Source organism: Pezoporus wallicus, unplaced genomic scaffold (genome assembly GCF_028554395.1).
Source record: "Pezoporus wallicus isolate ANWC-B61680 ecotype Strahan unplaced genomic scaffold, APGP_CSIRO_Pwel_v1 contig_593, whole genome shotgun sequence".
Lineage (NCBI taxonomy): Eukaryota > Metazoa > Chordata > Aves > Psittaciformes > Psittacidae > Pezoporus > Pezoporus wallicus.
The window spans coordinates 417122-443755 of NW_026642342.1; the positions used below are offsets into that span (position 1 = coordinate 417122).

Sequence of the window (26634 nt, forward strand, 5' to 3'; positions counted from 1 at the left end):
CTCCTACTTCTTGCAGGCAGAGCAAATCCCTGGTAGGGACTTTGAACAGGGAGAGGGGTGGGCAAGAAGGCAGTGCCAGTTTAGACCTGTGCAAGCAAGAAAGGGATCCCAAGGCACCACCTTACTCTTGCCTTTGGCTGACTAAGCCCGCTCCCAGCTCTGAGATACCCCACTGAGGGTCTGAGGACAAGAGAGGTCCTTGTGTTGCAGGAGGCCTTGTGCTACTCCTCCTGTTCATGCTTCTGCTGCCAACGCATTTTCAGCAGAGCTCAGCTTAAAAAACCAAAGCATACCCAGTGTGCTGCTGAACAGTGGAGGAGTACTCCACAGCGCCCATTAAACACTGCAGTTTAAATACTGCAAGAAACTTGAGAAGAAACAGCTGAAATGCCAAAGAGAGTAAACAAAGAGCGTAAGAGCTGGGTAAACTGCTGCACTAGCAAGTAGTTCAAACATTAGCAGAAAATCTACCTCAGTCTCACCTGCTACTTGCACTTCATAGTGACGATAAATTGTTAATTTCAGATTCCCTTAATGTGCAAATGCAAAATGTACTGAATGAGTCCAGGAAGGCAGTGATTTTCACAAGCACAGCTTTTCTCACTCAGCTATTTCATTGTGCTATAAATTCACAATTCTGCCTTGCTGGCCTCACATCTTAAAAATAAGATCTTGATTTAAGGCACAATATTTGGATCAGAAATAAAATTAAGTGGGAGGAAAAGAAGACTAAGTATGCACAACAGGCATTAATATTAAACTGATAGTGGATCTAGCCTGTGCAAATGCAATCATTTGACCAAGAAACACCTGAGTACACACTGCAACTACTGGCTCATGAAAACAAAACTAGTAATGTTTTACCATTAGCATACAATGGGATTTTTTTTTTCTTCCAAAGTTTAGATTACATTTTCTTCCAACAAATATAGAAAATGGTATAAAAGAGAAACAAAATGCAGTTGCAAATTTAACACTGGGCCTGTGTAATGTATTCAGAGATCTCTCTGGAGGAAAACAATAGATCATGAACACGCAGCTCAAAATGGCTGTCCTATACAGACACAGTATTTTCTGTATTCCTTTCCACCACTAGGAATTCTAACGGTTGGAAGAGCTGGAAGGCTGAAGGGCAAACGCAGGGGAAATGAGAAAGGCAGGAGATGAGAAAAGAACAAAAAATATAACAGGAGTGCTTAAAGCAAAATTTAATTTTCTCTATTAAATACTGAGATAATGACAAATATTAAACCAACTCTTGCACAGTGCATTTATTTGTGCTCTTTGGTGACCTTGTTTTTCTTAACCAGTGAGAATTTCAATGGAGACCAAGATTAATGCATATCTCAAAATCCATTCTATTTGTCCCAGCCACAAGTTTACAATCAACAGAAATCATCAGAGCCTATGCAGAAAATTTGCTACTTCTCTTTCTGCTAGTGCCTTTCTTTTGTGGAGATCACATGAAGTCCTTATTTTTCTTCATGTCTGGAAATATAAATTTTTCATTTTCTATCAAAAATATAATTTTTCTTTGACTCGAGTTTAATGCAAGGCTGAAGGTTAAGTACTATGCAAATACTCAGTTAATAAAGCAAGCATTCCCAATTAAAACTACAACCTGGGAAACCCATTCAAACTACCAGCTCATGGAAATCACTGACTGCCAAAGTGGGAGCCCCATCTTCCCATGGGCGAACAAATAATCACAATGAATTCACGAAGTGTCACAAATCATGAACAGAATACACACCATGATTTAACTGAAAAAAAAACCACCCCCCCCCCAACCCCAAAACGAAAAAAAAACACAAAAAAACAGTACTCTCCCTCTTCCCTACCTCAATCATTACAAATGTGCTTACTAGCAAGGTAGAAATAGGTGGTTACACACCACTTGACTGGGGGGGTGGGAGGCTAAGCTTTCCTGTTTGCAGTGCCTGAAGGAGTTAAGGCTTTGAGGTTTGACTGATGATTCTAACTGCTAATTTTCAGTGAGCTCACAGGAAAATACCCTCATCTTCTGCCAGATTAGTCAGAATCAATCAGATGATTTAAATGTTACCACATTTCATGACATGTGAAATGTTACATGAAATGTTTCATGACATGAAATGTTACAAGGTTTGTAACCCTGGCAGATAAAGTCGAAAATCAGCAGCCAGCTATTCCTGTGTTGTCAAAGACATGCCTTGCAGGGATGGTCCTTTGCCTCCTCTGTGGAAAGTACCCCAAATCCTGACCAGTTTAGACTACCAGAAGGCTGTAAGCAATCCCTGTAAGACAACTACAGACTAACAAATTTCCCTGAATATTACACATACAGAAGACCAGTTCCATCCTTACAAGCTCATGTAACAGACTGAACTTGTGCCACATTCACCAAGCACTTCTATGCATTACACTAACTTATTTTTTTTTGGTTCCCTATCGAGTGCAGGAAAATACCCTAAATTCCTGTTTCAGCACCCTCTCCATTAAGCCACCTTAACCTTCTTGGAGATTCTTCAGTGCTTGATAGTTCAGGCAACTGCACATATCAAGGGATCTACTAATTAGTGGAACACAATGTGAACGGAGGGGAAGAAAAGGCAATGTAAGGTACACAGCACGCAATTAAATGTTGATTTCACTGAAACGGCCTACATTTCTATTGCACTTTGTAAGTATTCAGTAAGGTACATGCTGGAAAATCAGAGACCCTTTATCTTTTAAGCCAGATGGTTTGACCATATAAATTTTATTGAGAATTATGCAAATAAACTCAAATCTTTATTAAAATTTAATGAAAAAAAGGTACTGAAGAAAATGAAAAAGCAATTACATTAAAGGATTTTTTAGCACTTAAGCACAAGAACAAACATTATACACAAACCAGCAAACTGGTATCCCATGTCTTCGAAGTTAATCGAGTCATGTCTGATAGCACTGCCTAAGGGAAGAGCCAGCACACCCTTCACAGAATTCAAATATAAACCCTGCACTTAAGCCCCAGAAATCGTAAACACGTTCCTGATATTTTGCTACCCCAAAACCCAATCCGTATTTCTGCTAATTTGCTAAAGCTGCCACATGCGATTTCAGTGGGATTATATGTAACACCTTTAATTTCCCTTGCTTTCACTGACCTATTCTCTTGCCGTGTAAAGGCTCCAAATGCATCCAGTTATCTGAAAAAACACTCTTCCCTAATTTCTTCAGTCGCGTCTGTTGCCTGCTGCAACTACGACCTCTACAGCAGCAAGACTTGAATGAAGCGATTTTAGAAGAGCCTGCAAACTTTCTCTTCTAAAAATACCGATATGAACAAACCCTTTTATATTACAATTCCAGGCATGGGGTAAACAACACAGAACAAATCAACACTTAAATAGACCATCCTACAGCATACAAAAATAGCTTAACTAGATATAAGACATAGCACAACAGCCTGAAACAGAGTACATGAAGGTAGTTGCAGGTTTATAGATTAAAATCAGGTATTTTGCTTACTGCTTTTGACCTCCTCCCGACAAATTACATAAAGGCAGCAACCCCGTGCGTGTGTTAAGTGTGTGCAGAAGGGCTCCTGAGAATAGCCGAGTGAAACCGGGAGACTGGGAATTGCACAGAGAGGATGGCACAAGTTGCGATGGCAACTGCCACGTTTGCACCGCTACAGAGGAGAAGCAGCGCATCTCCGCGGAGAGCACAGGGAGCGGGTTCACTAAGAGCGAGCAGCAGCCCCCCGCGGTGGCCATGGCACGGTCTGGCGTCTCGACTGCGAGAGCCTGACGAGGGACTACTGCTGCTGCTCCTTCCCCGCCAAGCCCTTCCCTCACCGCCGTCCCTGCGACCCCTGGGTGCGAGCCTCGCCTTCTCCAGCTCCGAAACACTTACCAGTGCCGAAACACCGCCTCAGGCCGCCTCTGCCTCGGCGGCCGCTGCCCCCCTCTCCCATGCCAGCAGATCCCCGACTCCCCTCAGCCTACGGGCCGCATCGCCGCAACCCCGACCCACGGCAGGGGCACCAAGGAGACGCCTCCAGCACCCAAGCGGGCACTGACGGCCACACAGAGCACCGCGACCGCCACCTCTCCCGCCCTATGTCGCGACAGGCGCCAGCGGGTCCCCTCGCTCCTTCCCCCGGTTTCCTGTCACCCCGGCGACGCCCCGCCTCCTCAGCGGCGGCGCTCGCGACCCCCTTCCGCCCCGCGGCCACGCGCGAGCAGAAAGCTGCGGGGCGCATGCGCGGCGTTTTCGCGCGAAAGACGTTTGCGGCGCCCGCGTGCTGGGCGCTGGGCGGGGCCGTCTCTACCCACGGTGTCCCCCCCCTTCACCTCCCCGTTACCTCAGCGCGGCGGCGGGTGGGCGCCAGGGGGCGCTGGGGGTCCGGCGCGCGGCGGCGGCTGCGCCATTGGCGGGTCGGACATGCCGCCAGATGGCGGTTTAGGATTGCGGCTCCGGTGAGCGCGGCCCCCGCCAGCGCCGCCGCCCCGGCCCCGGCCCGCACCCGCCCGGACCCCGCGCGCCAGCGGCTCCGCAGAGCTCCTGGGGTGCCGCCCGGCCCGGCTGCGGCGCGGCCCGAGGTGAGCGGGGCGCGCGGGAGGGAGGGCGCTGAGGCGCCGATCCAAGATGGAGGCGCGAGGGGCGGGGGCAGCGGGCCGGGGCCGCTCGCTCGCTCGGTCTCCGCGGCGGCCGGGCCGGGAGCGGGCGCTGCCCGTGCGAGGAGAGAGGAGAAGGGGAGGGGAGGGAAGAGGAGGCGGCGCGGGGCGGGGCGGCTCCTGCCGGAGCAACGGGTCCCCCGGGCGCGGCGCTCTTCGCCGCCATCTCATTGTCCCCGCCGGGGCTGCCGGGGGCGCCGGGCCGAGCTCGGGCGGCCTCTCCCGGCTGCCGGGCCTGCGCCCCGCTCCGGGCGGCGGCGGCGGCGTTCCCGCTGCGCGGCCCGCGGGTGGGGGCGGCTCGGGCGGTGGCGGCGGCGGGGGATGCTCGGGCGGAGCGGGGGTGGCGCTTCCGCCGCGCGGGGCACGCTGGTGGCGGCCCCCGGCCGGCCCGGGCGGCGGCGGAGTTGGTGCCGTGGCCGCGGGGAGGGAAAGTTGCAGGAGCCGGTGCGCTGCCCGGTTCGACTCGGCCCGCCACGACCCGCCACCTGGGACCGGCCCGGGGGAGGACAGCGGGAGGGCCCCGGCCGCCCCAGCGCCGCCGGTGTCTGGCTGGCGTCCAGGCGGGACAGGCGGGGTTGGGGGGCCACAAACGTGGAGCCGGGGGAGAATGTGGGGCTGCAGCCCCAGAGCTGGGGACCCTCAGCCTGCTGCTCCTGTTGCTTATCCTCGAGTTGTTAGTGCCGTGGCACCGGGGCGGAAGGCTTGCGGTGGGGTGGGCAGCTTGCCTGGCGGCGAGAGGCCGCTCCTTGATTTGTCAAGGGGGAGTAGACCCGTGTCATGTAAAGGTGAAGCTTCCCTGACCTTTGGGGTGGGAGATGCAGTATGCTGAGCCCCGGGTGGCTGGCGCCTAGGGTGGACCGACTGGTGGTACTGGAGGTGGGAACCGTGGCTCTGGGGAGAAGTCGAGTGTAGGCAATGCCCTCTGACCAGTTCTGGGAGGCAGGGAAGAGACACCAAGCTGGGGTCCTGAGCTGTAGGACACAAAAATAGCAAGGGTTTTGGTTGGCAAGGAGGAAAGCTGCTGTGATGGGTGCTGGTGGCTTGGTGACTGGCCTGTGGTAGGGAGTAGTGGTCAGCCACACTTTCTGTGTGTTCCTGGGGTGGAGTGAGGAGTGTGAGCAGTGGTTGGGATAAAGTGTGACTTGGGAGAAACAGGATAGCAGTAGTATCTGTAGAGTGGCGCAAAAGGCTGCCAATACCAGTGTCAAAAAACTTAGTTTCTAGTAAGGCAGTGTGAGTTTAATTAAACTAAATTGAGCTGGTTTATGAGTATTGGTTATTTCAGTTGTGTTGTTCACAAGTTTGTGATACATGTAGCTTTGTAGAGTTAGTCTAGCAGTAACGTTTATTGAGTTGTTGAGGAGGAAAAAACCTTTCCCAGATCACACCACTAACACAACTGTTTCTAAGTTGTGTCTTGAGTTTGGTGTGATGGATAACATTAACGTATGGATTCAAACATCTTAAGACATGCTTAACTTCTCCATGTTATCACACTAGTGATAGGGGTGGTATGGGAGAAAGGTTAGTCCAGATTTTATGGATCCAAAGCAGTTTGCTATGTCTAGTGTTGTTTGTTTGGGTTTTTTTTTTGTTTATCTGTAGACAGCAAGGTCATTTGATGAGTGTTTCTACAGTATATTCCATCAATCCATGAAGAAATCACTAGACCTCAAGGCAATGTATGTGTTGTCTGCTGAAACTACAGGAAGAAGTGGGGTGAGAGGCTGGTTTATTAGTGTGGTTTTGGAACAGCACGCCAACCCGTGATGCAGCAGGATTTCCTGGTGAGCAGCAGCGGAGGGGCTAATTCCAGGGCTAGGGTTAATCTGGGAGGATGTAGTTTTTACTGACTGTTTAATACAAAGTGTTCAGTTTAGACTCTTGGTTGGCTACTGCTGATGGGCTCCTTGTAGATTGACAGCAGTTGGAGGGAATAATGGAAAATTGTATTTTTCCGAAGCTGAACAAAGAGTTAGTGTCAGTTCTGGAGGTTTAAAACACCTTTTGTATAACCCCTATGTTTAAGGGCTGAAGCACATGGCAGTTGACAGCTCACAGTCTCTGGTGTTTCCTAACGTGTACAAACATGCTGAAGTTGACAAGTTTACTTTGAGAGACAGCATTTATGACCAAACATCCACACACAATATGCCATGGACAGAATTTGAGGGCAGCCTAAATCCTGGTGGTGTGATTAGGGTTCCAAGACTTCAGTTACTGTCTTTGTCCATAGCCAGCCTGTCATATTGTGCAAATCTTCATATAATGTCTGCTGAAAATAGAACATTAAATATTTGGATCCCTTGACAAAACGAATTACTTGGGATGCTCAGAAACACAGCAAGTGGATATTTTTGATTTGAAAGAACCCTCTTTTAAAGAAGAACATGTATTTCAAGTTTGAACTGGTGACTTTGGGTTCTCTTCTTTCTTCCCCTTTGTTGTAAAGACTTGCCCTGATGTAAGGTACCTAAATATTGGTATTTTAAATATCATTTTAGTAGGCAAGTGGGCCTATAAAAGTGTAAGGACACAGTGGGAGAGAACTGCTTAATTGTGATGACTTTCTAAGAAAAGTCCTTTCTGGGATAAGAACATGTATATTGTGACATGTTCTTGTCAGTGTTCAGACGTTCATTAATCTTTTGTAAATTGTTCTCTGGTATTTGCGCAAGAAATACAAGCATTTCCACAAGAGACTTTAATACCCTGCTGAAAATTTGAAAGTGCTTGTCCTGTAGTTAACACAAGACATACTGAAAGCAGAAAACTTGTCTACTTAAGCTGTGCAGGAATGCTAAAACCTGAATTTGGATGCAGTGCTGCTGAATGGGTGCTTGGCCTCTCAGAGATCTGGCTCTCTCTATTCTGCACCTCAAAGTGCTCAAGTGTTCAGGTGGTGCTCTGGCTTGAAGTCAAAACCAGAAGGTGATGCTGAAGCCTGGTGCCAAGATAAGAATGCACCTTATCTAAATCTGGTGTACAGGCTTCAAGACTTAAAATCCCAAACAGAATCTTTAAGGTACTTAATGCTTTTTTTAAGTTCTGGGTGTTTACTTGCAGTCACTCAAATTTCTCATGTGGAGCTCTGAAACTCTCCCATTGCAGATTGCCATGTCCTGATTGCAGTGCCTCTGTGTTTGCTCATCTGGCTAAAAATAGAAGGGAATAGAGTTAGATTTCTTTCTTGGAAAAGAAATCCTACGAAGTTTGAGTTTACCAGCAGATAATTATTCTGTCATTTCTATCCAGGACATGTAGAGTTATGTTCTATTCTCAGCAATATTTTGCTTTCCCAAAACTGATTTAACTGTGTTGGTTTGGGTGTCGAATATGTGATCAGAAGAGAGAGATGTATTTCTTTGTTTCCCTAGAAAATAAGGGGTTGAGAGAACATGATTATGATTGTTGCAACTTTGCAGTCTGAAAATATACTTCCAAAACCAAGTGTTTTGGGAGATCCACACTAATTCATTTGTGTTAAGGTAGACACCACGTTTAGCTTGGCTTAAAAGAGCTGAAGAGAAGGAACTGCAGAGGAATCTTCTCCGTAGTTCTCATTTCGTAGCTACTTTCTCGTTTCTGACATGACTGAACATAAGTAATGATTTCACCACTGGACGTTTTGTTCATGAGAGAATAGCCAGTGACTCGGGTCTTCGCTAACATGAGAAGGATCTATGCTCCTGGATTTGATAGTTTTGCAACGTTTCCTCATTGGCATCTCAGCAGGCATTTTAGTATTTTAGAATTTTTTTTTTTTAATAATAACAGTGTGCTTGAAGTAGCAGGATTTCTTGGAGAATAGGTTCATCAGGGTATCTCTGCTGTGCCCATACAGTATCACATGTATCCTGTGAAAAAGCTGGTAATTCTGCTTTCATATTATGCAATCTCAAAGCCACCTTACTTTGCAAGATGTCCATTTATAAATACAGCTAATTACATATGTGGTGCAAGTTACAGAGCCATAGAGTGGCTTGGGTAGGAAGGGTTAAAGCTTATCTGAATCCAACCCCCTGCCATGGGCAGGAACACCTTCTACTAGACTAGGTTGTTCCAACCCCCATCCAACCTGGCCTTGAACACTGCCAGGGATGGGGCAGCCACAGCTTCTTTGGGCCCTTGTCAAAAGTCCCTTTCCACATTTCTTTTAGCCCCTTTAGGCACTGGGAGCTGCCCTAATGTCTCCCCAGAGCCTTCTCCAGGCTGAACAAGCCCAGCTCTCTGTGTTGTCGCCAGAGCAGAGCTGCTCCAGCCCTTGCAGCATCTTCATGGCCCTTTGGTTTTCATTCCTTCAGGCATCTGACTTTGTTTTGTGCTGCTCTCTATGTAGCCAAAGATGTAGAGCACTGGCTAGCCGTGAGCTGCCAAATACATGTTCTGTGATTATGATGCTAGTCTTGCCCAGGGTGGATTTGTAGTCTTAGTCTTAAAACATGAAAAAAGGCATGGGTTGCACAACGTTGTTTGGTGGGACAGGAGTCTCGGGCAGCATTATTAGATACAAGAGCTTGATGTGTGAGTATATTCTGAGTTCCAGTTGCACAGTTATTAACCTTTTGTTGCAGAATTAAGAGCAAGAGGTTGAATTCTTAAGCCTCTCCACCCTCAACTGAAAGGCAGGTTGTTTCAGGTGGTCCCCAAAAGTGATGTCTAACTAGAAAGCAACATGAGGCAATACCCAGCCAGCTGTGTTCTTCGCTGTGCATTGTTTCAGCAGAATACATGCTATTTATTCTATAGATAAATAGAATGAGTCTATCTACTGTAACTCTCCATATAGCAGACTTGCATTATACTGGCAGGTCAGCTGAGTGAGCACAGCATTAGCAGATGGTTCCGCTCACAGGGAAAAAAAAAATCTTCCTTTATAAGGTTACGTAAGAACAGACCTGTGTGTCAGAAATGCTTCTAAATATCAAATATTTTTTCTACAAGAAAAGAATACACATGAAACCAGTTCATCTTGGATACATGTTTTTGTATACCAGAGCATAGCAGGTGGTGGTGTTTTTCTTTGAAACAAGAATTAAATGACAAGCTGAGAATCTGTTTGCTCTCCCCCACATGAGGGTTTCTCGCTCCTTCTAGGGTTAGAATCCCCAAGGACCAGGAAGATACTAATGTGTTAGTGTTTATAAGTGGGAAAATGAAACTTCATTTGCAAATGGGTAAGAAATTCTCTCTTAAATGAGTAACAGATATGCCCATTTTGCATTGTTATTTTCTCAGATTAGTTCACTAGGACTACATGAGCTTGTTTCTGCCAGTGGAATTGCACAAGATGATTGAGTTGATCTGCCACAGCTGAGAGAGCAATCTATTTCTGCACAGCTGCACAGTTCTTCCCTTTCCTTTGTGCTAGTGCTTGCTGTTGCTAAATTGACCTTTCCTTGGGCTAGTTGAATTCCCTACCTGGCAAAGCCCATCTGACTGGGAGGGGTGGTTTTTTGCCCAGTGAATTAACTGAATCAGACCATCAGAGTAAGGTGTTGCTAGAGGTGATGCAAGGTCAGTGGCAAGAATATTTTGCGGGGAAAAGCGGTTTTGTAGATCAAGACCCTGGCTTCTTCAGGTGGGAGATTGAGATTGACTCAGCTGTATGTGCTCACCCTGGGTGGGAGTGTTCAGTGTGGGGCCCATCATTGTGTATGTGAATTTGGGATTCCTGCAGGTAGCGCTTACCTTTACTGAATTCTCCCTGCAAGCTTTGCTGTTTGCAGCCTGTGTTTGTTCTTCTGTTCTTTCTTTTTACCATTGGTGTCACCAGTAAATTGGTAGCACTCACCTGATTCTCCTGATGTAAGAATATCTCAGTTTGGGCTCTAGCTCATATTCCTGTGAGAATTCACTGGTGACCTTACTGTATTGTCAGAAATGACCATTTGTTTTGCTCTTTGTTTTATCTCTTCTACTCAGATAACCTATCTATGCAAGGCCTTTTATTGCCATGACAGCTTAATTTCTTTAAGAGCCTTTTGTGAAGAATCTTGTTAAATGTCTCTTGGAAATTAAAGCAGGTTTTACCAAGTAGAGTCCATTGGTGTGTGGGTAAGGGAGATCTTCTGGAGAACTGTTGTCTGGTTGTGGGTTGTGGAGCTTGGCTCTCCTGGACAAAAGTGGGGTTAATTTCCCTGTCTGAATGTCATCTGTTTAGCTGTCTACTGATCTGTCTTCTAGAATAGTTTCTACTAAGATAGGCGGAGTAGACTGTAGCTTTAGGAAGTGTCAGGTGAGAACGTAAACACAATTGTAAGTTGTGCTCAAGAGAAAGCACTGCTCCAAGAAGTAGAATTCTTTTTGAGGGCTGTTTTCTTTTGATTCACCCTTACTTGTCTTCTTTGGTCTCTTAATGATTTTGTTTTTCCTGTAACCTTACTTTAATAGGACAGTGCTTGGGTGAGAGGAATTAAGAATCTGTCTTCTAAGAAATTAGTATTTTTAAAAATGTAGAGGAACTTATTTTGGGATCTCTGGTTTTTGGAGTTAAGTGGAAATTGGTTCAGGGACTGACAATTATTGGTAGTTGGAATTGAAGAAAAGGACAGGGAGAGAAAGATACGCACACAGAATACAGTTGTGTAGACCTGTTTCTGTTTGATAGTGAGCTTAAAAATGACCCCAAACGAAACAACACGAGGCAGTGATACTGTGAACAACACAGTACAGGGAGTGCAAGTCACCACTGTAGAGATAGATCATCCTTGCTCACAGGGCTGAAGTCTGCCTTCCTTTGACTACTTACAAACTGTACTGAGCAATCTGCAGTGTTTGTGTTGTGCTGTACATAATGCTCTGAGAATGAGAGTGAAGATACAGAGTTAAAATGGTAAGGATAAGTACCAAGCATTTTGAGGGAGTTTCCTGAAAGATTGCAACATTTTGGGTACTCCTCCCTTTTAGTTAGAGGTCATGGTTTGTTTATTCTTCATCTCCTTTGTATTCCACAGTTCCAGTGTTTTTCCTCAGCTCTTGGAGGCTTTTCCTATTTTAGCTTTAGCTGATTGTTCTGCTTGTATGTGCATAAATAAAATTTACCTATAATGTGTCCTTTCTTATCCCTCTTAAAAGGGTCGGTATAGTGGGTCAGAAGAAATGGCATATCTATTGCTTTCCCAAGTCACAGGGGTGATTTTTTTCTCTTCAGTGTGTTTTTGTTTTGTAAGCTTCATTTGAAACACTCTGCCAAAGAGATAAATGGAGCTGAAGTTTAATTTCTGTTTCAGAATGGTTTAGGGAAATTCTGAATAGTAATTATGTTGTTGTACAAGACACTGGATGTGTCCAGAACCTGAAGAGGAAGAGACATGCAGAATATTGCACTATTTCATTACAAATGGCCAGTCTGAATTGTGGCAGTGCCATCCATTTGCAGAGGTGAAAGAGAGGACGGAAGGTTGGATGGCAGTAAGACCTTGCACCTGGGTCCTGTGAAATATCCCCAAAGCTGGAGTGTAACAAGTGGAACTGTCAAATGGAATGGAAGGAGGGAGACTGTTCTGTGCATCCTGTTGCACAGCTTGAGGGTTTCCTCACTCTGCCACACTGTTCCAAGCAAGTGGGAGAATACAGGCAATGGAGTTAGTCAAATTTCGGGTATAACCTATGCTACTGGCACTGTCAGAAAAGGAATGGAAATCAAACACCCCACTTGCATTTTTCTTACTGTGTTTCAGTATATTACTATTATACTTGGTTTTCTCCCCAAAAGAAACCAGAGAAGCTGCTGGTCCTTTCCTTTGCAAAGAAAGGTTTTGGCACACTTCTGTGTAACTATAGAGCATGGGCCTTATGGACTGGAAGCACTGGTGCGTGGGTTTCTCTGTAAAGGCTCATTGCCTGAGGTGGCTATTGGATTATGAATTTGTCTTGGAGTTGGAATGTTTGTAATAGCCATTAAAGCTGGTAAACCAAACTTTTTCCATTGGTATGCCTTACTTTTCTGATGTCTCATTACTGTTAGTTGATTTAGAGTGTGTCCTGGTGTCCTGGTATAAAGTTGAAAAGGAAAAGTTAGTGAGAAGTAAAACTAGAAGAAAGCATTGTCTCACATTTTGGGGTAGGGAAAGGAATTGTCAGTTGCAGCTGCCATTATTTCCTTGACATTTTGTTTTCCCTAGGCAAATGCATTGTTACAAAACTGCTAAAACTTGGAAGTTTATACTTTTCAAAGCCTCCAGAGTATTTTCTTCAAGGTTTGTGCCAGGACTTCATCTGTGAGGAGTGCCAGGCCTTTTGCAAGAGTGTTGTCATTCCCCAGTGTCATCCATCGCATTTGTGCAGAGCTTGGAGTCTCTCTCCATGTAATACCACAAGTAAATCCTGAGGTGTTGGGTGTTGCTAGGGTATGTCACTGATGTAGTTCATTTTATTGTGAAATACACAGCTAAGAATAACCCTTTCACATCTTACTAGCCCATAAATTTTTGGCAGTCACCTCCTTTGTTGTTTCTTCCTTGAAAGACTTCCCTGACCGAAAGTCATGCTTTGATAACACCCACATCTAGAGTTTAACTATTGTATCTGCCTCTGTCCTGAAGGCAGTGTGGTGCTCCTTTGTAACTCATGTTTGCATTCAGGCTTGTGTCAAAAGATAATGACTTTCTGTGACAGTAATCACAAAAAGCATTCAGCATGTAGGACAATCAGCACTGATTTTTAGTTCCCCAGTTCTGATCTCTTCACCTACAAGACTGGTAAATGGCACATAGCATTGTGAAATGCTATGAAGTGCCATTAGGTTTATTTATACTCTTTGAATCCTGAGCATATGTGCAGGTTCACTATTACTGGCAGAGGCAAGCATGACACAGGGAAAAGCTTATGGAACAAATACATAATTCAAGAACATGAGAATGTACAAAAAAAGACATTGCCTTGCAGCTTACTAGAAGAAATAATTACATGGTGAGCTCCCTTTGCACCAAATGAGGTGGCAGGGGTGAAGGAGCCAGGCTGTTCCTATTGCATACTGATCGCAGCTAGTAGAGAAAGTATCATGCAAAGTAACCACAGCTCCTGCAGCTCGCTGATTTCCTTTGTAGTATTGTGGTTTATTAATAATAATAGTAAAAAAACGCCACAATTAGCCTTTTTAATCTCTGGTCAAGCTATTGCTAATATTTGTTGCCCATCAGACTCTTTCAGAGATGATTCAAAAGTGAAGTTAGTTGAAGAACCATTCTGTTCTTCCTGTGAGCTCTTGCATTTGACATTACTGGCAGAGTTCCCTGAAACAGAGGCTTAAGTTGAGAAGACAAAAAGCTGTGGTGAAGAAAGAAAAGAACATGTTGGTAGACGGTCAGAAATTATCTGAATGTCATCTTGCATTTGCCAGGCATCCTTTTTAACTGCAACAAAGACCAAAGCTTTAAGGCACACAACAGCCTTGTTTGTATTTTTTTCTTGGCTGTTAGTCCAGGCAGTTAAGGATTTAGTTGCTGGGGATTTTTTTAATCCTAAAGGGAACTTTGGTTATTACATTATTATAGATGGCTCAGATGAGCATGCCTGTGGTTTAGATGGGTATTGTTAGGCAGTTACTAAAATCTTGTTCCAAACATATATGCCTCTGAGAAATCATTCGGACTGGAAATTCCATATTGGATTTTTACCTGAAGATTATTTTTGTTGTGTTCCAACAAAAATTATTCTAATTAATTACTGAATATGAGATTAAGGAATTTATTTGGGCTGTAGTAAATACGCTTTTTTTTTCCTAGGGATTTCATTGGGAAACTCCTGTTGAGTTTTCCCGCTTTAGGGTAGAGACCTGTAGTTGACCTATTCTGTGGTTTTAATAGGATTGCTCGGAGTTGTTGCTTAAAACAACAACAAAAAGAATCCATGTAGCTTGATCAGTTTGTAAGTGTAGGCAAAATAGTAAACGGCAGCTTGGTAGGGGCTACAAGATAGTTTTTTTTTTGGTGTGGATCCGTACTTCGCAGATTTCATTATTGTGCAGATTTTGCATAAGGAACAGATTGCATGTGCCACATTGAGAGAGTAACCTAAGCTGTCTCTTTCCAATTTTGTCGGGAAGGACAGGAGTTTGACAGACATTAGTCTGTTTCCATGTAAACACAGGCCATTCCCTGAACACCAGACTATCTTAAGCATAACTTCCAAGATTTGAAAAGTAGGCTTCAAATTCCTTTTCATCATTAAGTTGCTAAATGGCAGATCTTGCCAGTTGGGTATCTTTTGTGCTATATTCGTGTTTCCTCCAAAGCATGCAAGCTGGTGAGAACTCAAATAACGAACAAATGTTTTTCCTAACTTTGTTTAGAGTATTTACTTTGGCTGAAATCTTCCAGAGCAACTTAAGCAGATACCAGCATGGGAAAATTAGTAAAACTAGCTGGGTACAACAACATTTTTGTGCTTGGGCAGGTTAAAATGTTATAGAGGAATATGAAATAGAAGAGAAACGTAAACTGGTTTTAACCTTGCCAAAAGCTAAATGTTGATGTCAAGATCAGCATTATTGGTGCTTCCAAATGCATTATAAAGGTGATAAAAAGTATCTGTATTGAAGGTCTCTGTTCTGCTGCAGTACCCAAGTGCAAGGTTATTTTGTTGGGGAGCCATTTGGTGACTTTGTTGCATGGGTATCAGTGCTCTCACTGGTGAAACTGGGTGGCTCTAATACTGTTTTTACCCATCAGTTCTAAATATCCTGATCATATGTGATGAGAAGAATTGAGACCACTCTGCCCCCTCCATATTCTGTTCTTTCTAATCTTTCTTCTTTACTGTCCCACTCATAAGAATTTTCCTGTATTACCAACACAGATTTAACATGGCAGTATGTTTTCTTGAAGACCACTACCCAAAATGTTCAAGTGGTAATAGTTTTGTGTAATACCTGCTTTGCAGTCTTCTGCACCTGTTTCAAATAGAAATGCACTGTTATTTTGTCCTGTAATTCTTTTGCTTTAGAAATGGTAGCTTCTATTTGAAAAACGGAAAGCAGACATCACTCAGGCATCTTCATCTTCTAACTGGGACATGCTGTGTTGGAAGGATACAGAGATTTTTACCATCGAAGCATCATTTAATGAAAGAACTGGTATTGGGGAGATTGTTTAAAGTGTGTTTATACCTGATTGTTTTACATGATTTCTTTCACTGCTTTTTTTTTTTTTTGGTGCATTGCTGGAATCCCTCTTGACATAACTCTTAAATCCAAATTCATCTTGCTTTTACAGCCACTAAGGGGTATTAAAAGTGTAGTGTTTGGAGATCTCTATACATTCTTGTGCTTTACCGTAACAATGGACTTGTACTAGAATGGTTATTTATTTACTTTTACTTTCATGGTTCTGCCTGGGCTTTTTTTGTTCCTGGAAGAGTACTGAACAAAAAAAAAGAATGAAGGGAGACCTTGAGCTAATCCCTTTCTCTGTCTTGAGGGAAGATCATTCACAATATTCTTGACAGGTGGTTGTCTAATCTCTTAATTGCTGGAAATTCCACTGCATTTCTTAAGCAGCTTATTCCAGGGCTTTCTGTTCTTACCACTTGTTTTTTCCCTAATGCTTAACTGACACATTTTGCAATAAGGGTTGAGGTTTTTATTTGGTTATGTCCAGCTATTTATGATGTACCTGGATGTATTTGAGCTATCATTTAACACACCCCCCCCCCACCCCCACCCCCCACCCCCCCAGCTCTCTCCTCTAACACAGCTTACTTCTGATCCAGTTTACTGCTTTGTAGACTTTCTCCTGTCAGTTCATATCTTGAAGCCTGGAACCCTAAACTGGGCACCCCGCTTTAATGCTCAAGGTTTAGTAGTCCTGGGTGTATTGTTCTCTCTTTGTTTTAAAGAGCTCTTTGCAAGACTCCATTGCTGCATTGTTACTCTCTTGTTTGTAACTCATGTAAGGCTTTGCGAGCAATCCCAGTATTTGAGATTCTGTGTTAGCCTGCACTTGGTTGCATGTCTGGATTCATTCTTGGTTTGTCAGAGAGGCATGTTCATCCTTCTCACAAATAGAGGAATTAAAAGCAGGATGAGGGTCAGCATGGAAAACAATTGATAGTGGTGAAAAAAATCAATATTTGCCTGTTATTAAAAACAGCTTCCCCTATGTGGTTAACAAGATGTGGAATCTAAACATTTTATTAGTTTCTTGGCTGATGCCATTTGATCAAACAGGAGCTGTGGCTTTCTTACTGCTCCTGTCTAGAAGAATCAGGACTTCCCTTGTTGATATTGTTGCCTGATGCAGTTGTCTCTGTTGTCGTTTGATTAGCTGCAGTCTTCAATATTCATGAAGAGTAGTGATGAAAGAGGCTGCCTTGTTTGTTCAGTGTCAAGCTTTTGAAAGCATACATGGAGCATCAGTTTCTCTACATCCTTTGATTTCAAATGCTGGTTTTTTGTTTCTGTAAAATGGTACAAATCTTCAAGACTACTTTTGTCAATACAGAAAGATTTGCTTTTTCATGGTAAAAGTCTAATGGCAGCTTTAAGAGGAAAAGAGCTGAGAAAGAAAATATAAACATGAATGCTAAAAAAGGGAAAAAGGATACATTTAATGTGAAGAACATAGTCTCTCTTTTTTTTTTTTTTTGTGGGTTTTTTTTTTTTTTTTACAGTCTTCCTCTAAAATTTACCTAAAAAACAGCTGTCTTCCAGCATGGACAGTATTTGCAGCTTCTATTTCTTCCAGACTGTGGGTATATTTTTGTACCAAGTAAGGATATTTTGAGCCTTGAAACCATCTTCTAGTTGTGACTTAATTAGCAGCATTTATTTATTAACTGTTTGGATTCTGGCTTCCTCAAATAACAGTATTTCTTTCCTGTCAATGTATAATCTTCAGCAAATAACTTCAGGCAGAGATCTGAATTGGTACTATGCTATTTTAAGTGCATGATGGTTTGAAACCTGGGTTTCACTTCTTGTTTGCTTATTTTGACAATCTGTCTCAATGTGTATATTACAAGCTAATTTGGGGGGGGGGACTATTGGTAGAGGTAGGATGAAGACTTAAAATTGCAATGAACCTAGCTTATGTTTTCTAGTCTTTACTGGATTTTGTTCGCTTAGTAGCTTTGTGTTGATAAACATGCTTAATTTTTAAGTGCTTTTTTGTTATCAAATTGTTATTTTCCCACTTTTTTTAAAGGTGACAGTCACTGCTATCACCTTTGCTGCCCTTATGTCACCCCCCAAGCATCTACTTTTGACTGATGAGCCCGTGTTCCCTTCACCCTTGTCACTGCTTCCTCCAGGAGCAGTTTGGTTTCTGCTTGGAGCACAAGGTCATCTGCCTGCCAGGGCTTGGCGGGTTGTTCCAGGCCATGTCTCCAGTAGGGAACGAGTGCTTTACACAGTTCTCACAATAAAATAGGGGATATTGTATGTTTGACTTAGCAGTTACAATGCTGTCTGCATTTGCCAAATCATCAGTAGCCACTATGCTTGTAATGTTTTGTGAAAACACATTGAATCAGTTTGAAGTTTGTTGGCAGTTGGCTTGTCACCAGATGAACAAGTCATTTAGTAGTGAAAAAGTTAAGAGAACAGTGACTAAACAACCTTCCTTTCCTCCTGTGTGTCCTCTCTTTAAGTTGCAGTTCCCCAGCACTTTTAACTATATTTTGCTGTGCTGTTTCTTTGGTGGTGGTTGTTAATAAAGGCATGTTGGAAGACAAGTATCTCTGCAGCTTAGAGAGTGGTTTGTGGTCTAATGTATAATAATTGTGATACTGAGGTTGTTTTGGTGGTGAAGTAGTTAGTGTTTTGATTATGAATTTCTGGGGCAACTGCATTTCTTAGTGTAGCTCTCAACCAAATGGAGCATGCTTTGTTCTTTAATTAAGCGTTTGACTAGTTGTAACAGTGTATAGTGGAGGAATAAATGATTTTTCAAGTAGCCTGGCTTGTTCTCTGGGAATATGAGTTACTTTGCTATCATTGCAGTTGGGAGACTATCAGTACTTTATTCTTCAGATGTACCACTCAGGGGAACTCTTGCCTCCATGATTATATCACTTCTCTTACCAATATATTGACCTCTTTAATAGACTAGGAAGAACCCAATCATCAATCTTTTACTTTCCCTTCTAAGAGTGTTCAAATATCCAAAGTAAAAAGAAAAAAGTCAACTGCTCTTTGATTCCTTAAGAGTTTGGCACTGTATGTGCATGAGGTGTTTATATCATAACAGCTTTAGTTTGTACAGCATCTTTAGTTTGGTTTCATCAGTGTAGTGCACAATCCCACCACCAGTTTCTCTTCTGCTCTGTTCTTTTAACATTGCAATATTCCAAAGAATCCTTTCCTTGTTTAAGCTCCAAAACTGGTTTCCTGACCCTTCATAGTCTAGAGAGGTTTTCCACAGTGGCTCTTAAAGAGTTGCTTCTGACAGCAAAGAGCTAGATGGTTGGTGTTAGAAGCAAGAATCTCACCAGCTGGCTGACAAAGTGATTTGTCCTTTAAATCATCCACTGCGGTTAGGAATTGTCCTTTTGACCTTGAGGGCTCATTTTCCCCTGTAACCTCGGAGCTTCTGCTCGGAAAAAGAGATCACAGACTTTAAATGTTCATTTCAGTCTTAGCTTAGTCTAATGACAATTGTTTGTTGATTCAGGAAACCATTTTATATTTGCAAGTCAAAGTTTAACTACCATACTAATTATTTTCTCTTCTATTTCCCTGTAATGCAGTTTAATTTTATCCAAGCCTTCATCAGTCTGGGAGTTTGCAAGCAGACTAGAAATTAAATTGTATGGTAGCGGACAGTCAATAATAAACAATACTTTTAAATGTTCACATTTAAATTAAAAGATTTGTAAACCTCCCTCCTAATAAAAATGATACTTAAAAATGTGTTCAGGTTTCCATTTTTCTAGCTAATGGAAATCTCCTTCTCTTTCCTTTTTTCTTCCTTTGGCAATTAATCTGGTATCTCATTCTCCCAGATCATTCTCCTGATGTTTGAATAAGATCAACAGCTACTCAAAACGACAACCTCTTTTCAAGTGTGGCTGCCAAATTGCATTTTCATATTTGAGGAGTATCTTCTGCCTTCAAAGAAAATGTGGGCACTCTTGTTAGAGAGAAGATTAACCGTTCCATTTCTGCTCACTGCTGTTAATGAATCAGTACTCCCTCCTTTGAGGATTATTGACAAGATGTTTTTAGCTTCAGCATAGGAAATTTTGCTGAAACTAATAACTGGCTCATTTTGTGTTCTTTTAAGCTGCCCAGTATAGCTGAGACTGGAAGATGCTTGTATTGAATGCAGCTTGTATCAGAATAAAACACTGACACAAAAGGATTGAAGAGTTCCGTGAATCCTGACAGCAAAGGAAGGTTCAAGTTTTTGAAGCGCTCAGTGTTAGGCTTCGCTAGCATTGTTCATTCAGAGGGCTGGCATTAAAACAGGCTTTTCTCGAAAAGCTTCAGTATCCACAAGTTCTATCAGACAGGAACAAGCCTTTGAAAGTAGTAATCTTTGATCAATTGATACTTCTGTGGTGTCTGCCTGGCAAAGAAGTGATTTTCAGTCTTGCCACCGAAGAGTAGCAATTCAATTGCACTGATTTAATATGAACTAGTGAATGTGGGAACACTACATATTCCATATGCTCCTCCAGGAGCCCTTTTTCTTGATTTTGTATCTAGTTAGATTTATAGTAAGAGTTGTATTACTGTGAAGGAGTTTGGGTGTTTCTGTGATCAAACGAGTATACAACTTCAGTGGCAGCACTGTAGGGGAGGGAAAACTGAGCCTATTTTATCAGTGCTGTGTGTTAGGTGTCATCACAATGTAGCATGAGGTCTGTAAGAAAACTGTAGTTATATATTAATGAAATAAATGTGGTCATATATCAATTTTCAATTACACTGCTGGAGAAGGCAGGTGTCATTGAAATTTATGTGTTGTGTCAAATCTGCCCATGATAGTCCTGCCTACAAGGTTAAGTCCCTCTTCTAATTCTGCTTTTGAGTGGTACCTGCAGAAATAAAAAGCTTTAGACAGAAATCAGCTTCACACCTTCTTATTTTTGTTTAACTGAAAAGGTACAAAGAGGAAAAAAAACACCCCAAACACCAAAACCCAACCCAGGCATTAAAAGCTCAAATGCAGGCAAGGGCGGGTTTTTGCCAAATACATCAAATGAAGAATTACCTGTAAATTCCCTGGGAGCTCTGCATCTGGGAGTTTTTGCACTTACGAAGGATATGTTATTTTCAGCATGTATACTGAGGGAGCTAGGCTGGTTCACCTGGAGAAGAGGAGGTTCTGAATAGACCTTAGAGCAGCTTCCAGTGCTTAAAGGAGCTGACAAGAAATCTGGAGAGGGATTTTTGACAAGGGCCTGTAGGAACAGGACAAGGGGGAATGGTTTTAAACTGACAGAGGGGAGATTGAGATCAGATATTAGGAAGAAGTTCTTCCCTGTGAGGGTGGTGAAGCACTGGCAGAGGGTGCCCAGAGAAGCTGTGGCTGCCCCATCCGTGGCAGTGTTTAAGGCCAGATTGGAGAGGGCTTGGAGCAACCTGGTCTAGTGGAAGGTGTCCGTGCCCATGGCAGGGGGTTGGAACTGGATGAGCTTTAAGGTCCCTTCAACCCAAACCATTCTGTGATTTTATGATATTTTAAAGCATTGAACAAGTGCTTTAAGCATACAGTGAAATCCAGGTTTCAGCCTGCAGGTAAGACAGGTACCTTCCATAGAAAACACACAATTCCCAGTGTTCCTGGAAAAAAACAGTAAGCCTAAAGGGCTTAAAGATTTGAAAAGGTAGTCTGTTCCATTTTCTCTCCTTGTCAGCAGTAAGACCAGATTTATGAACATTGCTGATAAAAAATGTATAAATCAGTGATGGAAATTGCTCTAGAGTTGCACAGCTTTTAAAGCATGTGTTTCTCTTATTGCCTCTTCCAACTAGGTAGGGGAAGGCCAGTTGCAGTCTAGCACATGTTCTGTTTTAGAAGTGCCTTGGGGCTCGGGTTAGATTGATAATGTGTTTTGCCAGATATTTGACAAATACATATTAAAGGAACATATCCTTATTGAAAAACATTATTTAGAAGGCAGGGTATGACAGCCATAGGAGAATGTGGTAATAACAGTAGATCTGGCCAGGCTGAGATAAAGAGCAAGAGATGAGATTGCTCTTATCTTTCCTGCTGGTCATGGGCTGAGAATCGATTAGTGTTGGACTTGAAATATGTAATTAATGATGAAAAGAGCCACTAGCAATTTGGACTGTATTGAACATAGACTGTGTAATGAAGTAGAGAGGTGAGCCCAACCACATTAAATGAGAGAACCTGTCACATCTATGATACTAAAAAGCTGTCTTAGTATTAGAAAACTGCAATGGTAGAGTACTTGGTAATTCAGAATATTTAGCATAAAAAAATCTGAATGAGCTAATTAAGGGTATTAAAATGGCTGCAATAAAATTTGAGTATTAAATGTTTATAAAAGCTCTAAGCAGTAATTAAGGTTTCTATTTTCATATATGAAATTCATTAAAGTTTAGTAATGAAAAATCCTGCTGCATCTCAGAAGGCATAGTGTGAAAGGAAAAATCTACTTTTAAATTCTCTCTTATTGTCTCTCTTTCGGGTTTAGTTAAATAATTAAGAAATGTGAAACTAGACCGTGCTCTTCCTTACATAGTATAATTCAGGATATTCCCGTGTCCTTGCTAAAGTTGGGGAAGATAGTCCTTTGCATGTTTATCTACTTTTGTACTTCAGTTGGTAGGGAATTATAAACTATGTTGTGATTTTTTTTTATTTTTTTTTTCCCTATATTTTCTGAGCTTTTTCCATTTTAGAGCTTCTGAGATCATGGATGAAATAAAAGCTGTAGGCCTCTGCCTAATCAAGCAGCTTCCTCATTTTTAGCTGAAAGATTTTTGGCATCCTGTTCTCAACTATCCTTGCTATAGCTGTTGGGCTACTACTGCTCAGATAATGGCAGCTCCCTGAAGAAAATGAAGGAAGCTCTGTTTATAGCAGCTGGCTTTGGATGACCCTTTTGGTGATGGAATTGCCTAATCGAGCAGTAAGAGAAGATCCAAGCTAATTCCCCATCAACCCACAGACTTTTGAATAAGCTCAAACAGTAGCCAAGAAGCTGTTGGGAAACAGGAGAAAGCCCTTTGGCAAGAAGTTGTCTAGTCTCACGTATTTATTCAAAAGCTCACCAGAACCTGTAGTGTGTTATTCTGAATATTGAGTTACATCTTGTCACCTGGAAAGATACTTCTGTAAGAGGGTATGTACCTTCGTTTTTGAGCCATCCACCCTCCTTTCAGTAAGGCATACAGTTATTTTTTGTGTCAGTAAATTGGATTAAGTAAATGAATGAGGCCTTTCAGTTTGCTAACTTGTGTTCTTAACTGCTTTCCACTGGAGATAATCAGGTTTTTTCCTTCTTACTAGGATGTCCCCCTTTGTGCTAAAATATCAATGTTTGTTCTCTAGTGCAGGCTTTTGCCTTTCATTGTTTGGGCCTCTGCAGTAGAGCCCTGCATGGGTGAGTCTGAGCAGGTTTGAAAGTTAAGACCAAGGCCCTTTGAGATAGGGGAATATGTAGAGGCTGGCTTATGGACTGTGTTTATTGATGAGTAATCTTTGTTTATTGTTATCTGTGTTTAATGATGAGTAAACTTTGATTAGCATTTGATGCTGATTAGCACCAGCATCATTGAAGGCTAATGACCAGCATTTCCTTTTCCAGAAATGACAAATACATGAAGATATCTATCAGACTCTGAGCTGTTGTTCTAGCTCACTGTTCAGGTGGCTTCCCTAAATGGAGTTTGAGCATGTCCATTCACCTCTTGAAACCTGAAGTAGAATTGGTATCTTGTGTGTCACTGAGTGAATACTACTGGAAATGTTTTAATTTGCTTTGTTACTCTTAAATTTTACACTTGCTGCATCTTCCCTGAGAAGTATTTCTGGAAAATAAAGCTATTAATTTAATAGGCTTTTCTTCAGATTAGAAGCTAAGTGCTTTTTCTTGTTACAGGTAGCTCACAAGTGAATAGACATTGCCTTGACCACTCAACTAAATTCTGAGAGAAATAGTGCCAGTGCTCCTAGAGCACTTCTTGTGAGTCCTACATTAGTGTGCTCTTTAGCATTTCTCTTAGCAGGACTGTGATCAATATAGTACTTCATAATTTCTCAGGATAGAGTCCGATTTAGATAGAATGTGTGTTACCAACGGGTAGAAATTATTGTCTGGAAGCGATTATGCTGTTTGTTCACTGGGAAGAGAAAACCATGTGGTGATGGACCAGGAAGTTGCCTCTCATCCTAAAATCTTACAATAATTTATTAAGCTATCTGCATTCATTGATGTTACCTGTTCATATCACTGCTTTTTATATTATCAGAGAAATCATTAATAGCTTCCTCTTCTCTCAAATTATGTTACTGTTTCTTAAAAGCCACTGGTCGTTCAAAGTTTTATTTAAACAGCAAAATAATTCTAAATGTCCTGCTTACAGATGGTCAGCTTGGAAGATGACTTAAAATCCGATTATGTTAGTGCAGATGAAGGTATAGCAGATGTAAGTGTTCTCTGCATGTGCAGCTCTCCTGTAGTCTTAATGTTTGGGCAGTGGAGTCTTTTAAACCTGTAGTATTGAGCTTTGCTTTTCCTGTCCAGGCATTTACTTGTAAAAGAAGTGGTTTCACAGGTACTGGAAAATGAATTGAGTTGGGTTAAGCTTTCTCTTTGAGAGGAACAGTTGTGTTTATCAGACTGTAATTTATTATTTATCCCTTTATTAGGTGGCACTCCTTCACATAGTGATGTTTCATACACTGTCTTATCACTGAGAGTTTTACTGTAACTTCCTAATAGTTTTCCATTCAGGGAGTGTAGTTCTGTGGAGCTACACATTATCTAGGAGTCACAGTTGGAGTTAAAAAATACCCCACTCCAAACATTTCCATGAGTATTAGCAGTGTTTTCAGTAGGTGTTTTAGTTTCATCAAATGTACTGTGTTGTATCCTGTGTTGTTTTGAAACAAGCCTTTGAAGTAAGGAACATGTGTTAGTTCAGAAACAGAGAAATCAGTACTTTAAACTAGTTCTTCACTATGCATTTCATAATCTCTGTGTATTCCAGACACTTGTTAAGGTAGCAAAGGAGCATGAAGCTTTTTTGGCAAATAGGTGCTTCTTGGATGGAAACCCAAGGATTTTAACAGCTGCTTTCTGGGGAATGGCTTGGCTTTCCTTGGTCCATGTAATTTATATCCATGCAGGCAGTTTGATGTCACCTTTTGAAGATTCATGTGTTTTAGCTTGGCTTTCTAAGGTGATGTGGCTTTCAAGTGTTTCAGTTGCTCTTGTCCCTGACAGGACAGTTGGGTCAGCAAGGGATGGAGGAGGGGCTGGGAATCCTGATCCAGAAGGAGACAAGGAATAGCAGTTTGGGATGCTTTTATAGTGTTAGTTTTTGGTTTTGTTTTTAAATAGGGCAGGGTTCATTTTTTTTTTATGGCATGACATGACATGTTATTTAAACGGATTAGGGAGAGTTGCTGCGTGTCTCTTTTGGTTATAGTGACTAATTTTAGTAAAGTTTGAGGGGTGGAGGGTGTCCGAAAGACAAATTTCTGCAGTTCTTTGTGGAGGCAGATGACTGGCTAAAGTTACTTTGTTAATAGCATCTTCCTTTCCCATCCCTTTTCTATGTACACATGCTTTTCTAAATAAAAGCAACAGCCAGATTTGAACTGTTGTTACATGCTAGAGAACCCACGCAGAGTTACAGTACAGTGAGCTGTGGAAAACCAAGCTTAATTGTTTCCACAGCTTATGAAACTGCTGGAAAAGACAAACATGAGGAATGTGTAAGGGTACAGCAGTCTTAGTTGGACAAACACTAAAAAGAGAGCTCTTTTATCAGTGTATCAGGATGGCAGCAAAGACTTGTGTTCTTACCAGGGAAGAAAATTTTCAGTGTGGTTTAAAACAGCAATTCCATTCTCAGGATAGCGGAAGGGACAGAAAAATGCAGCAATACATTCTCAGAAATCCCTCTGTGAAGTAGTCGATCAGATTTAGTATCTTGTTTGATGGCTCATGATCTGTTCTTGCAGATTGTGTTTTGTTTTCTTAAAGTAGGATTGTGCTTGACTGTTGGAAAGCCATGTAATCCACTTACTGCACTGACAGAAATCTGTGTCCAGGAGCAAAGTGCTGTTAGATGAGATTTTCTTTTTGTCTGGGTGAGGAGATGGTTTCACTGTTTACTTTCTTTTTACTAGTTGTTACATTAGTTCCCTAGGGAGAAGGGGTTGATGCAGTCAACCTCTCATACTCAGGCAGCAAGTGGCTGTGGGATGGGAATGCCCATTGAAGAGTGTAACAAGGAGTAAGATTTTATTCTACTTTATGCATGTTATGTAGCATGTTATGAATCAGTGGTTTACTTGTAAGAAGCACGTTAGTTGTTCTAAGAATTAGTTTTGAAATCTGGCAAGTTGTTGGGAGCAGTGATCCATTTACTGGGGAAAAAAAATCAGCTCCTATGAGTTTTCACTCAAAACTGACACCTGTCCTCTTCAGTACAAACTTGAGTTTTGTGTAGCCTCAAATGAGGAATTATCTCTAGATTGCTAATGAATATAACCTTATACAATTTAATGTTATAATAAAATCCAGAAGAAAACCCAACCCTCAAATGAAAGGAAGGCCTTGTGAGTCCCACAGCCTTGTTACTAGTACCTTGTAAGAATTAAAGTGTGAGAATTATCTACATGATGAATAGGTTATTGGAAAAAAGCCATGTAGGATTCATTTAAACAATCAATTTTTCATGTTGGTGCTAATGTATTAATTTAGTAAGAAACGATAATGTTCATGGGATCTTAATAACAAAGCTGCTATTAATGCGGCCTTTTGACTTCCATCTGAAGTAAAACAGAAGCTAAAAGACCACATGAATTTTCAGTGATAAGCATCACAGTTCAAATGT

At 42.0% G+C, this 26634-nt stretch overlaps 1 protein-coding gene across 2 annotated transcripts in view; it reads left to right on the forward strand.

The window, feature by feature from the left end:
• Positions 1 to 4450: 4450 nt before the first annotated feature.
• Positions 4451 to 26634, forward strand: part of STAG1 (STAG1 cohesin complex component) — a 179909-nt gene continuing 157725 nt past the window's right edge. Inside the window, exon 1 of one of the 2 annotated variants that reach the window (XM_057428966.1) lies at positions 4451 to 4568. The gene's annotated coding sequence lies outside the window, so the exon portion shown is untranslated. Of the gene's footprint in view, positions 4569 to 6382; positions 6431 to 26634 lie in introns of those variants that run through there. The other variant, XM_057428967.1, reaches the window with a different exon arrangement.